The sequence below is a fragment of the Cyanistes caeruleus genome, chromosome 4, assembly GCF_971803275.1.
Source record: "Cyanistes caeruleus chromosome 4, bCyaCae1.hap1.1, whole genome shotgun sequence".
NCBI lineage: Eukaryota > Metazoa > Chordata > Aves > Passeriformes > Paridae > Cyanistes > Cyanistes caeruleus.
Window position 1 is genome coordinate 78,065,891 of NC_141704.1, and position 12,812 is coordinate 78,078,702.

Sequence of the window (12,812 nt, forward strand, 5' to 3'; positions counted from 1 at the left end):
CTTGGAGCAAGAAATAAAAGAGATTAAATTCCACTGGCTGCACATAAATGTTGTGAATAGTCTATCTTACAAATGTTTAGCATGTTACACATGCTCAGGAGAGCTAATATTTCAAGGTGGATTTTCTCCACACCACGAGGAGAAGGAAGGACTTGCTTAAATTCTCATCTGGAGTTAAGGAGCATATTCCAGCCAGGAGAGCTGATTGTGCCACTAAGCCTGGCAACACCATAAATGAAGCTCTTGTTGCAGGGTGCTAATCTTCCCAGAATTCCTATTAAAAATGGATGACTGCATGTGTTTCCAAACAGCCAGGACATCAGTTTTTTATTTACTTATCCCATGAGCATTGCTCCTGGTGCATTTCTGCAAGCTTTTCATGAAAATGAAAGGGGGGGGAAATTGTGAGTTAAGATGGCCATTTGCATGGATTTTTTTTTTCCCACCTAAGAAAGTCTAAAGGAGGCACATGTTTAAATTGTTGGTGAGGATGACACAGTAAATTTTGTTCCTGTATCTGGCATTCTCCTGGCCTATGTCTGGAAGCAAACAGTTAATGTTCCACATGCAGCCAGAGGTGCTGTAAAGGAGGCAGGAATTGAACACCCAAGGTGATTATAGCTGAAAACATGATTCTAATGTAGGGAAATAATTCATATTTAAATAATTGATTATTATCTACAAAGTTATCATTATAATCATGTTTATAATGAATGCATGTTTTACCAATTTGAAATAACTAAGTATTCTAATCTTAGCAAGCTTAAAGAAAGTCTGTTAATGAGATAAGAATATTTTCCTTTCTGCATATGCATTAACTGCTCTTTTTTTCACTTCAGAAAAGATGCTTACAAATGGATTACTCTGGGATGTGTTCTTGCCAATTCACCAGTGGGAATGCAGGTAGTACCAGGAGATACACTGCTGGGATAAATCTAGGTTTTGAATTGTGCCTGCTACTTCCAATTGATAGGGCATTTCCCTTCAGCTCATTGTGCCTTTCCATTCAGTTCCATGATATCTTCACTTCTATATTCCATCAGCAGCTGAACCAATCACACTCCTGAATATCTGGGAAACACTTTCAACTCAAGGCTGTGAGACATAAAGCATCCTCTTTTTTAGTGGGAGTGGATGATGTTCTTGTAGGAGCACCTCCTTTGGGTTTACTCAGTTGTTATTTTTCATTCTTCCCAGGCAGAGAACAACCTCCCATTTGAAATGAAACCTGTACTATAAGTATCAACACCATAGTCACTTAGAAACCCACGCTAACACTGTGTCAGGTGTTAAATTCCACCAAAATTAGTAGAATTCAGGAATTTAAATCACAGAATCAATGAAGAGTTTGGGTTGGAGGCAGCCTTGAACATCATTGAATTCCAAATACCTTGCCCTGGGCAGGGACAACTTGCATTGTCCCCGTTGCTCAGAGCCCCATCCAACCTGGCCTTGGACACTTCCAGGGATCCAGGAGCAGCCACAGCTTCTCTGGGCACCCTTTGCCAGGGCCTCCCCACCCTCACAGGAAAGATTTTCTTCCTAATATCCAATCTTTACCCACTCTCTGCTAGCTGGAAGCCATTCCCCTTTGTATTTTCACTACAGGCCCTTGCAAAAAGTCCCTCTCTAGATTTCTTGTAGCCCCTTTAGGGTCTTCTTGGACCCTTCCACTGCCAGGCTGAACAACCCCAACTCTCTCAGCTGGTCTCCTTGGAGAGGTGCTCTCAGTCCTGTGATCAGCTTAGTTGCTCTTCTCTGGACTTGCTCTAGCATATCTTCTTATTTTGGGTGCCCCAAAGATGGATATAATCTTAAATCTCCTTAAGGATTGGTCATTTAGTCTAATATAATGAATTGTAAAGGTATTTACTTTGAAACCAACTGGCAAATACAGTCACCAGAGAATATTCCTGCTTATTTTACAAACAAAGCCTCATTTATCCCACATTTTACAGAGGGTTGGTGGGTCACTGATGGCCCACTTGAGGTGATCAGCTTTGACACAAGGCAAACCTTCCCTGTGTGCAAACCTCACAGCTTTGGTCAATGGATGGATTCAAACTCAACATATCTGTTTTGGAAAGGTGAAAAACTGGCAACAAGTATTTTACTAGTTGTGTATTCAAGACCTCTTCATCTGCTTCCCTAATAGTGCATGGAATTGATCCTCTTCGGGCCATGATAGGAAAAGGCACCAGCTCTCCCATTCCAGATCAAAAGAAGAGCTTTATGATGCAAAGATCACACTTTAGGTTACTACTTGTCCAATTAGATGGACTGTGATGGATTTTCTGTTGTGTAGTTTGAAGAATTCAGTGATAAGAATGAACAGAAATTTTGAAGCACTTAAAAACTGGATGTAAATACTTTTTTGCCGAGTTTTGCAAGATATTCACAACTTAAAGTGCCATCTTTTTTGGCACATGGGAAAACACTGATTACCTGTAATAGGAAATACAACAAGCCTTACAGTACTGCCATTGTTAAGGGACAAGTTACCCTGATAATCATAATCAGCATTTGATATTCCAGTTAATGCTGTTGAACATCCTTTCTTCAGAATTGTTTAAACTGAAACAGTGCTTCTACTTTTCCTAGTCGCATTGCAGATCCTCTGTGTGTTTTACCTCAAAGCAGGAACCTGCACTAAACTTGTATTTGTCAAAATACCAGGACCTAAGCTCTGTCTGGGTTACACATTGCATATGCAATTGCAAGTTCGTACAAGAGAGAAATGCAAAAGCAATGGGAAATAATTTCCAGTGTCACAGCCATCCTGCTTTTCCTTGTGTCCTCCCTCCCTTATTCCCACAAAGGGAAAGTCTGGGAACAGGTCTTCTCAAGAAGCAGAGCTGCTATGGAGTCCAGAAATACCGGAAACAAAACAAAAGCCCTGGAGTCTCATAAACAACATGCAGTCTCTGTGGACTCTCATCCACTTGGAATGATTATTCTAACAGCAACCAAAAGGGCAGTGCATATCCTGATATGAGCTCCAGTAGCAGGGATTATGCCTTTGCCTCCACAGCGAGCAGATGGAGAAGCAGTACCCTTCAGTGAGGTCTGTGGAGACAAAGAGAAGACATACACCAGACATGTCTCAGGCTCCCAGCCAATCCTTCTTCCAACTTGGTAGGGAAGTCAGCTACCCTGTGCTTCCCTTCAGTTCAGTTATAAACTTCTCCTACCACTTAGTTCTTACAGAGCATAAAACAGCTGCTAACATGAAGAGCAGTACAATATCAGTGCCCTGCACTCCTAGCCCAAATACAACTGACTGCTAATTGGCAGCTGGTCACCCCATCCCTTTTCCTAAATAGTAATGTTCACCTTCAAATACCCTTAAAATTGTCTTTGAAAATGAGTTCCCATTGCTGCCATTATATAGTTTGGAAGATCTATGCAATTTCCGGCTTTTCGTGTTTATTAATTAAAAGGTGACCAAAGATTATATTATCAGAGTCTGCATTAAATTGCTCTCTTTGTTTTAGGATGGTTAAAGGTCCCCAAATAGAAATGAAAAGGCCGCATGTGTTACAATATTATTATTATTTTTTAAGCATACACCACTTTGCCATAGACTAGATTCAAAGCTTGAGGCCACAGTCAAACACACAAAAGAATAGCTGGCTTTTTTCTCTTTCAAATTGTTGATATGAAAGAGGCAGGACAGAGTAATTGTTTAATCACTGGCACATTGCTTTAAATCCCATTCTCAGCGCACACAGAGAAAACAAAAATGGATGGAAAGGGCACTGAGGCATTTGAGCTGAATGATGGCAGGTCAGTGGCCAATGCACAATAGATATAAAATGTACCAGATCAAGAGCATCACATTTGAAAAGCATTATATGAAGTTTATCTCAACCAGAGAGATGGCTAATACAATAAAAATGTGGAAATACCAGCCAATGTGCAATACCACGTAATGGATTGCATCGGGAAGGGAAAGGTAGGAAATTGAGGATGCCATATATTTTCACTGCCCTTTAGAGCACTCACTTTGTAGCAATATTTGCCTATTTTAATAAATGTTATGCTCCAGAAGTTGACCCTTCCAATTAAAAAAAAAAGTGGCAGTGTTACTCAGGAGAAGCAATCCCTGTGACCTCAATGGGCCAGGCAAGACATCCTGATTTCCAGCTAAATTCCTGTAGATCCTACCAGCACAGGCCAAGTCCACTGACACAGCAGGCAACTCTTTACACAGCTAATATTTTGTACCTACTTTGCATGCACAGTGCTCTAAGTCTGGACAATCCACTTGGTCCCAAAGAAAAGTCAGGAGGAAAGTCTTTGTGGTTATTACACTCTCCAAGGTTTCCCAACCACTTCATGCAATTAGCTCTGTGAGGGCTTAACATGCCTCTCTTATTCCTGTGATGTGCATTAGATTTTTAACGTAAATATTTAATGTTTGCAGATCACAGGAGACCATGCAGCTGAACAGATTATAAAACATTGTAAATTTTAAAGCAATACATAGCAGAGTAGTAGCTGGCACGCCGGGAGGTTTATGAGGATAAGAAGCCTTGGTTTTCTGATTGCCCTCACTGGAGTTCTGTGTCAGAGTAGCATGAAAGAGCAATTAAGAAAGTATTTAAAATGTACTATGAGGTTCTGGTTTGGATGGGTACTAGAGGAGAAAGTCACTGTCAACAGCTGGAGAGTCAGCAACTGACAGAAGAGTCAACAGAATTATGGAAACTCCCTGGAAGTGCAGCTGGAACTGGGAGCTGTTCAAAATAACTGTGGGAATTTGGGGGATAAATCATCTACATCTTTTTTTTTTTTTTTTTATGATGTAAGGTGTTACTGCTGGGGGCTGCAGTCCCAGCTACTTTTCATATCCACATGAAGCTCTGTGGGCTGCCAGGACTCGAGCACTTTTTCAATACTCAGATCTGAGAACTCAAGTTAGAAGGGAGCCACAGGCTTTCATGCATGTATGAAATGTGAGTTAAGAAGTTCCTTCACATTAAAGTTCCTGTGAATCTGTTCATGTAGATGGAACCAATTTGGCTACTTACCAAAATGGTATCAGAATCTGCCCTTTGATTGCCAGGCAGAAAAGATCAGGCAGCTCACTGACTGATCAAGTGATTTGTTATGACCTAATTGTATATTTAGATGTAAATGTTGCCTTTGGATTTGCCTGTAAGGGCACAATTTGACCCTTTCCCTTTTTTTCCAGCTGAAATGAAATTATGCCTAAGTAACACATCAAAAGAAGCAGGAATTTGCAGTTGGCACCATTTAGGGATTTGTATTACCTATTGATATTACATTAATTAGATATTCCCTCTGTTCAAATGATTCAGATCTTTTTTTTCAGGACTGAGAAAAAGAAACACGGCTTGTACTAGAAATTAAGATGTGACACAGCATTCAGCTGCAGCTTTTGCTCTTTTCTTGAAACTATCTTGCACAAGTGACAGGACTGGGAGCAAGCTTGGCTAAGAATACTCCTAGATCAGGGAAATGTACCAAAGCAATACATCACTATTCTGAGTAGTATTTCAATAGGACAGTTGCTGGTTTGCAACATTCAGCAAATCATATTCAGGATTGGGCCTGAAAAGCCTGATTTTGTCCAAATAACTAAATGGGCCAAGAAATGAATCACACTGAGAGCTACCTATGTAAAGGTATCAGAAATCCATCATAAAATCAGGGCATTTCTGTAGTGGCTGAACTTTGCTGCTGAGTGTGGTATAACAGCTCTGTCAATGGACAGAGAACTTGGTCCCTGGAGCTCAGTTCATTAGCCTGTTCAAGCATTGATGTTATTTCTTTGAAGCAGAGGAAAATTATTTCACAAGTAGTATTTGCTCTATTTACAATATACCACATATGTATATTTTACTTGGATATCTGGCTACTATCAGGGAATATTTACAATTAAAAATACATTATCCTTGCCTAAAAAGTTCTGATTTAACAAGTGAAGACTTTCTACAAGTTGCCTGGATGTTTAAGATCCTCAGAAAATTATCACAGATCACTAACATGTTACCTTCTACGATGGCTAACTATCTCACTGTGTTTGTGTAAAATTATGGGGTTTTTTAGGAGCACACAGTCCAGGCTACAGGCTGCAGCTTTACTCCCCAGACACACTGGTCTGCTTTTCACCCAAAACTGCAGGGATAGTAAGCACAGTCAAATCAGCCAGTGATTCTGAAGAGCCATCATGATAACTTCATCTTATTGTGTCAACATACCAAGTGTTTCTCCTGGATACCTCCATGGGCCAGATCAAATGGCTCCACAGCCAGAGTAACTTCCAGCACTGGAAGCACGTCTTCCTGCTGGCTAGATAAGAATAGCAACAAAATGGATCTTCCTTGGAGAAAATGAGGGAGACAGAAAGAAGCAGGGAAAGAGGAAGAGGACCTGCCATGCAGAGGTGGATGCTGGAAGAAGTCAAAATGGAAACGCAGAAGGAAAGAGGTTAAAGGAAAGCATGGGACGTGTTGATAGCAAGGAATGACAAGGCAAGAATTTGAGCTGTGACTGAGTTCATACCCAAATCCATCCAATTTTCAATCTCTTATTTTATCCAGCCCCATAAATACTCACAGATCTCTCTGCCATTCTCCTGCCAGACAGAAGACTGACTTTTCCCAAGGACATCCCCTACACTACATCCAGAGGCATGAAGGCCACACAAGATCTTTAACTTCAGACCTAACACTTTGAGAAGTTTATTTTCATGCCAGCAGTTTGCCTTTTTCTTTTTTTTTTTTTTTTTGGTCACACTATTAGATTCCTGCAGCTGCTCTGTAGCAATGTGCAATGCACTGTGGTACAGAAGAAGGAGGGGAAGACATCAGAAAGGGGCCAGGTAAAACTATCACCATTTTCCAGAATCCAGGAAGCTACGAGCAGCCAACTTTTGCCAATAAACACTACTGCAATAAATTTTTTGTAGTGCTACAGATCTGGAAAAGCCTGAATGATCAGAAAGTATTTTTGTGGGGTTTTTTTATTTTATTTGTTAGATCCAAGGAGACAAGCTGTTATTTTATTGCTCTGTGTAGATGCTCCCACTTTGATGGACAAAATGTCTAGCACAATTGGACCACAAAGTGACATAAATCCCAACAGAACAAAAATATATCCATTACCTACGGTATGTCTGGAATCAATCTCTGTGAGGGATGATTATGGTATTGACCTGAGATCTGTCAGTACATTTTCCTCTGAGAAGTCCTTAGTGCTTGTAGACAGAACCCCTGTGGGGGTTATCTTTCATGTACACCAATATGAACTGAAGACTAAAAACTTGCCTTATGTGTGTGCTTTTCATAGCCAGATTAAAACCATTAATATCTATTGAATTAGTAGCTCAATACAAGTTGTGCTAAAAGCATAAAGGAAATGAATATATGTGGTACAAGGAATCTGTGTCACCAAGTCCTCAGCAAGAGACACTAAGCAAGTCACTCCACAATATAAACTCACACACCTCAGTGCTCTATGTACCTGGATAAACTTCAGTAAATATCTGCATAAATTTGGTAATTAGGATGGCAGCAGGAAGGGAACAAATGCTGAGCAGGGTATAGTCAACAACAGGAAACCCTTAGTGCCTAATGCATTGTATCTTGTATTTATTACAAAGACCCTCATGTTCACTTGGAATTAATATAAGCAGATTTTTTTGCAGGTTATCTTTTGGTCTCGGGGGAAGATGCATCCAGTTTGAGTGCAGTAATTGCAAGTGGATTAACCACCCAAAATTGCCTGCAAATATCACATCATCACCCAGACCCAAAAAACCCATCCAAGGCTAAAGAATTAATTCATGTACAACACCAGTGTTCTGCCAGAGGGAAGAAAACCCTACAGAACACAAACCTTGTCATGTAGCCCTGTGTGGTGTAGGTGGAAGAATCATTCTCTTTATCCCCTGGACACTAACCAAAATAAAGTCAGGAATTTTAGTTTGCTGCTAGCTAATAGGATTAAAACCAGGTACATGAAATTTGAGAATGTCTCCTGACACTTAAGGCTCTTTTGGCAGTTTGTTCATCAAGACAGGAGCGAAACTATATTATGAGAAGCAATATAACAAGCTAAACACCATAGCCCTGGGCCTTTATGCAGTCAGACTCTATCATACCATTTTCTCATACACCCAGGAAAACTGATCAGCTGAACAGGCCACAACAAAGTACTCAAAAGAAATGCACGCGCTGCTTCAGCCTTTAACGAGTCAGAATCCCAGCTCTCCTTGAGCATAAAAACATAAAAGGGATTCCAAGTCAGTTCCTCTGCTTGTGACACACATTGTTGCTGGGGGGCTGGGACCTTGCCCCCAAGAGCTGGGGGAGAAAATCCTTCTCTGGCCAGGATCCTCAGCACTTTTATCACAGAGAAGCAGAGCCACAGAGAGGAGAAGCTCACAGACAGGAGACGGCAGAGTTCTGTCAGGAGTCCCAGCGCTGTGTGCCGTGTCAGAATAGGGCTAAGCGTGTGTTAGAATCCCAAAGACACCTGGTAATGCCAGATTTAGATTGCTTTCAGACCTTGTGATGGTGTGCCCTTGTGGCTGATCCCGTGACACAGTGCAGGCTTGGAAGCCACACTTCTGTTTTTTAAGGATCAATGGTTACCCAGCCTTACCCTGGGGAGAAGCATTTGAAGAACACCAAGCTCCTTTGTATTTGCATTTTTAAAAACAGTTCAAGTTTGTCTCAGAAGTTTTGTAAATTAAAACATTTGCCACAGAGGCTGGAACTGTTCATAATCAGCATAAAGATGTATAACTGTCTTAAACTCTTATATGAAAATATGAGTTTTACCTGGCATTCTGCAGCGATTCCAAGTTTTAGCATCGTAAGAGTTTAAAGGGTAGGACATGGATTGCACATTACAGTGTCTGATGCATTAAAAAGGGGTTTTTCAGTCATTTTGCAGTACATCTGCAGTCAAGCTGGGACTATCACCCCATCAAATTGGAATAAATAAATACTTTGCATGCTTATAAGCACCCATAAACAAAGTCAAATATGCACTTCTCTATAAGAATTCACAGAATTCTTCAAGCATCGGTTGATTAACCAAAGAAAATTGCAGAAAGGGACACAAATGTTCCCACATCCACTCTGTAGTGAAGTGAGGGTGGAGGAGGAGCAGGAGGTGATTCTCTGGCTGTCAGAAGTACTGAGTGGCAGTCCTTAGCCCAGAGCTCATCCTGGCTCTGCTACAGGGCTCCCACTGAAGGTCCTACAAAACACTCACTCATATTTAATCATGGAACTACTCTGGACGTTCCAAGATCAAGCCTCAATGAAATATTTAAGAGATGTGCATACAAAAACGAAGGTAACTGACATCAGTAATAGCCAGGGAGTCTAACAAATTGCTTTAAAAGAAAGGAAATCTGCATAATGATATTAAGGGGGGGAAAAAAAACAAACAAAAAAACTCCAAACGCTCTAGGAGAAAATAATTCAAATATCTTAAATTTGAATCTAATAGGGTTGCAAACCCCTGAAATTATGTACAATAAACAGCACTGCAACAGGTGTGGGGGCAGCCAAAGCAATCAAATGGAAACTCAGGTTGCACTGGGAAGTGCTGAGGTAACTTCAGCACAAAGGCTGTTCCTGTTTACTAAGTCCCATATAAATCTCATCAAGCTAATGTTAATTTCAAGAGTGTTTTAGCACAGCTGGGAAAAATTCATACCATAGAAACCTTGGCTTTACAAAAACAGTAGTTTCTGAAGTATGCTAATTATTTTATAAGTATACAATGACTGGAAATACTTTAAAGGCAAACAGAAACAAGAGTGGATTGAAGCTGTGAGTTAAAATTAAGATGTAAGATCTTTCAGTAGAAGCATGCAAACATTTTCAGCACAGATTTTGATGGTTTACTACATTCTGCTTCCTGTATTCTCCCCCTTCCCAAATTGCATCAAAATGTAATGAGAAAAAATGTATGGAAAAGAAAAAAATAATTATGGACACAGACAGAAAACACTTAGTGGCCATAAAAAATCTGAAAATGTCATTTTTACTATTTCTATTACATTAGTGATCACAAAATAATGCACAGTTTACAAACACAGAGATATGGTCTTGTCCTAAAAAAAACCAGTTTACATTTGAAGACAATGAGCATGAGGACCTCCTTGCTGGGCTGGGTTTCTAGTCAACACCAATGGCTTTATTCACCACTGAGATGTACAGCCAGACAAGTGAGCTCTCTAATGGCACAACCATGGTTTTATGGCATGGCTGTTTCTGCCATGGAAATACACTAACTCAGGTATGCAATGGCAGTTACAAAATATTTTTAAACTTGTTTCACTTCTTTGTTTCTTCCACACTGCTGCTGGAGAAAGAAGTTCCCAAAGTCCCTGCATTTCTACAGGCTCTAAAGAGGAATAGAAATAAACTAATTGAAAATTCAGACATTTTACTGTGGATTGCCCTGATTACTGAGGTTTGCTGATCATTCCCTCCCTGACCCATGTACAAAACCAGGAATGACAGCACAGAGGTACTCCTCACACAAAATGCCCTCTCCTTTGCCTAATGTCCCAAGCATTGCATAATCATGGAGAGTGGTTGGCTGGAGAGAAAGAAAATGATTGCTGAGTAGATCATCTCTTCATTTCGCTCATGTTGACTTTTCCAGGCCAGTTATCAATAACATTTGCATCATCAGAAGCAAGATACAATTCAATATGCTGGAGACTCAGCAAAAATATATAGCCCAGGAAAAGGAAGGTCCAAACAGAAACTCACTCAGAAATTCTGTCAAATGGAACTGTGCAACTATGGTGTGGGGGACAGAATCCTGATGGACCAGTCCTGCTGTGTATAAACACCAATAGGTCAGATCTGCCCAATGTCCTTTGTTGGCAGACAGGGGTTATCTGCTGATCTTTAAATGCACAGAAAGTGACAGAGATGGCAAACCACAAAATCCTCCCTCCATCCACCACAGCAGTTCTGTCCCGGTTTGGGCTGGGATGGAGTTAATTCTCTTCTTGGTGAGTACACTGCTGTGTTTTGGATTTAGGCTGAGAGTAGCATTGATAACACACTGAAGTTTTAGTTCTTGCTAAGCAGTGTTTACCTAAGTGAAGGACTTGTCAGTTCTTCACACTGTCCCGCCAGGAAAGGGGCTGGAGGTGCACAAGAAGCTGGGAGAGGACACAACCAGGACATCTGGAGGAAAGTTGGCCAAAGGCTGAGGAACATACCAGGCATCATTTGGTTGGTGGTGAGCAATTGCTTTTTATTTGCATCTCTTGTTTTTCTTGGGGTTTATTTTTATCTCTTTCTGTTACTTTTCTTTTTAAGCAATTGATTGTTTTACTTTAATTCACTTATTAAACTGTTATTATCTCAGCTCATGAGTTTTCTCACTTTTACCCTTCCCAATTCCACTGGAAGGGGAATGGGAGCCTGTGCAGTGTTTAGTTGCCAGCTGGGGTTAAAGCACAACTAATTCCCTACTTGCTCTTTGGCAGCACCTGAAGGAAACTGGAAGCAGAGTGACTGCTCAGATGTGATGATCTTCAATGTCCAAACAACAACCAACATAAAATTTCATTCAAGCTACACTACAGGGCATGTCTTCAGCAAATTTGGGGGGAGATGATGCTTGGGAAATTAGCTGCAGAACTCCCATTATTAATAGAAGTCACACAGCTAAATCCCCACAACCTATAACAAAAATATTGCCTTACATTTCTCTCTGGTATCACTCCTGATCTGTGCTGACAGCACTCTCATCATAAATAACATTATGTCAGGCTGCCCAATGATTCCTGAAACTGTCAACAATGTTTAAAGTCAAGTTCTCCAAACTTTTTAAAAGTTAATCATCTTCACTCTGGAAGCATAAAAGTTGAATGCAATAGAAAATGTGCAGATTCACAGCAAGTTTTATTGACTTGTTGCCCAAAGACTTCATCTACCTGCTGAAACATTTACATACTACAAAGCACTAGCTATAGAAAGGGTGTCCTTAAAGGCCAGAATATACATGAGGTGGCAGAAAGAGTTGAGAAAGTGTGGAGAATAGTGCATAGTGTCCTTGACTTTTACACTAAATTATAAAAGCCTTCAGTCAATCCAATGTATGCAATCAGCCTAGTTTAGGGAATTTCACTGTAACACCATGCACAAGCACGGCTGAGAAGGAAAATCTCTTGGAAGATCTTAATTTCCTTGTCTTCTTCTGTTGCAATCTGACTTAAAATGCCACATTTTTCAAAGCATGAAAAACCAACATTCCTTCAATTTCCCTCAACTTATTTATTTTTTTAATTACTACTCATCAATGTGATAAAAAGCTCCAGAGTGAAAGCCTGAAGAAAGAGCAATCAATGTGCTCTTTTCTTTACTAGTTGAAAGTGTAGATTTTATTCACTAGAGCTCCCTAAGCAGGTCCATAGGGGGCACTAGTAAAGAAAATACCTTTTTTTTCTGAAAGGCAGCCAATCAACTTTGTGTTTTGAAATGGCTCGATTACAAATAAATACATATATAAATTGTTTCAAATTGAGTTCCTGATAAATGTTATATACACTTTAAACACCTGTGTTTAACATCCTTTTCTCGTTACTTTTGCACTTCCCTTTTGTTGTCTAAAGGGGGGTTTTCAGCAATAATGACATTACCTCAGAACTACTGACCTACCCATAGCCAAGATTTCAGGAGTTGATCCAAACTGAACTGACTTTCTGAATCTTCTATCAGCCTTCATTACTCACAAATCTTCCAGTCTGCTCTTCTCTGAAAGCTGCAGCTCTCTCAATCAAGTGATCACATTAGCTC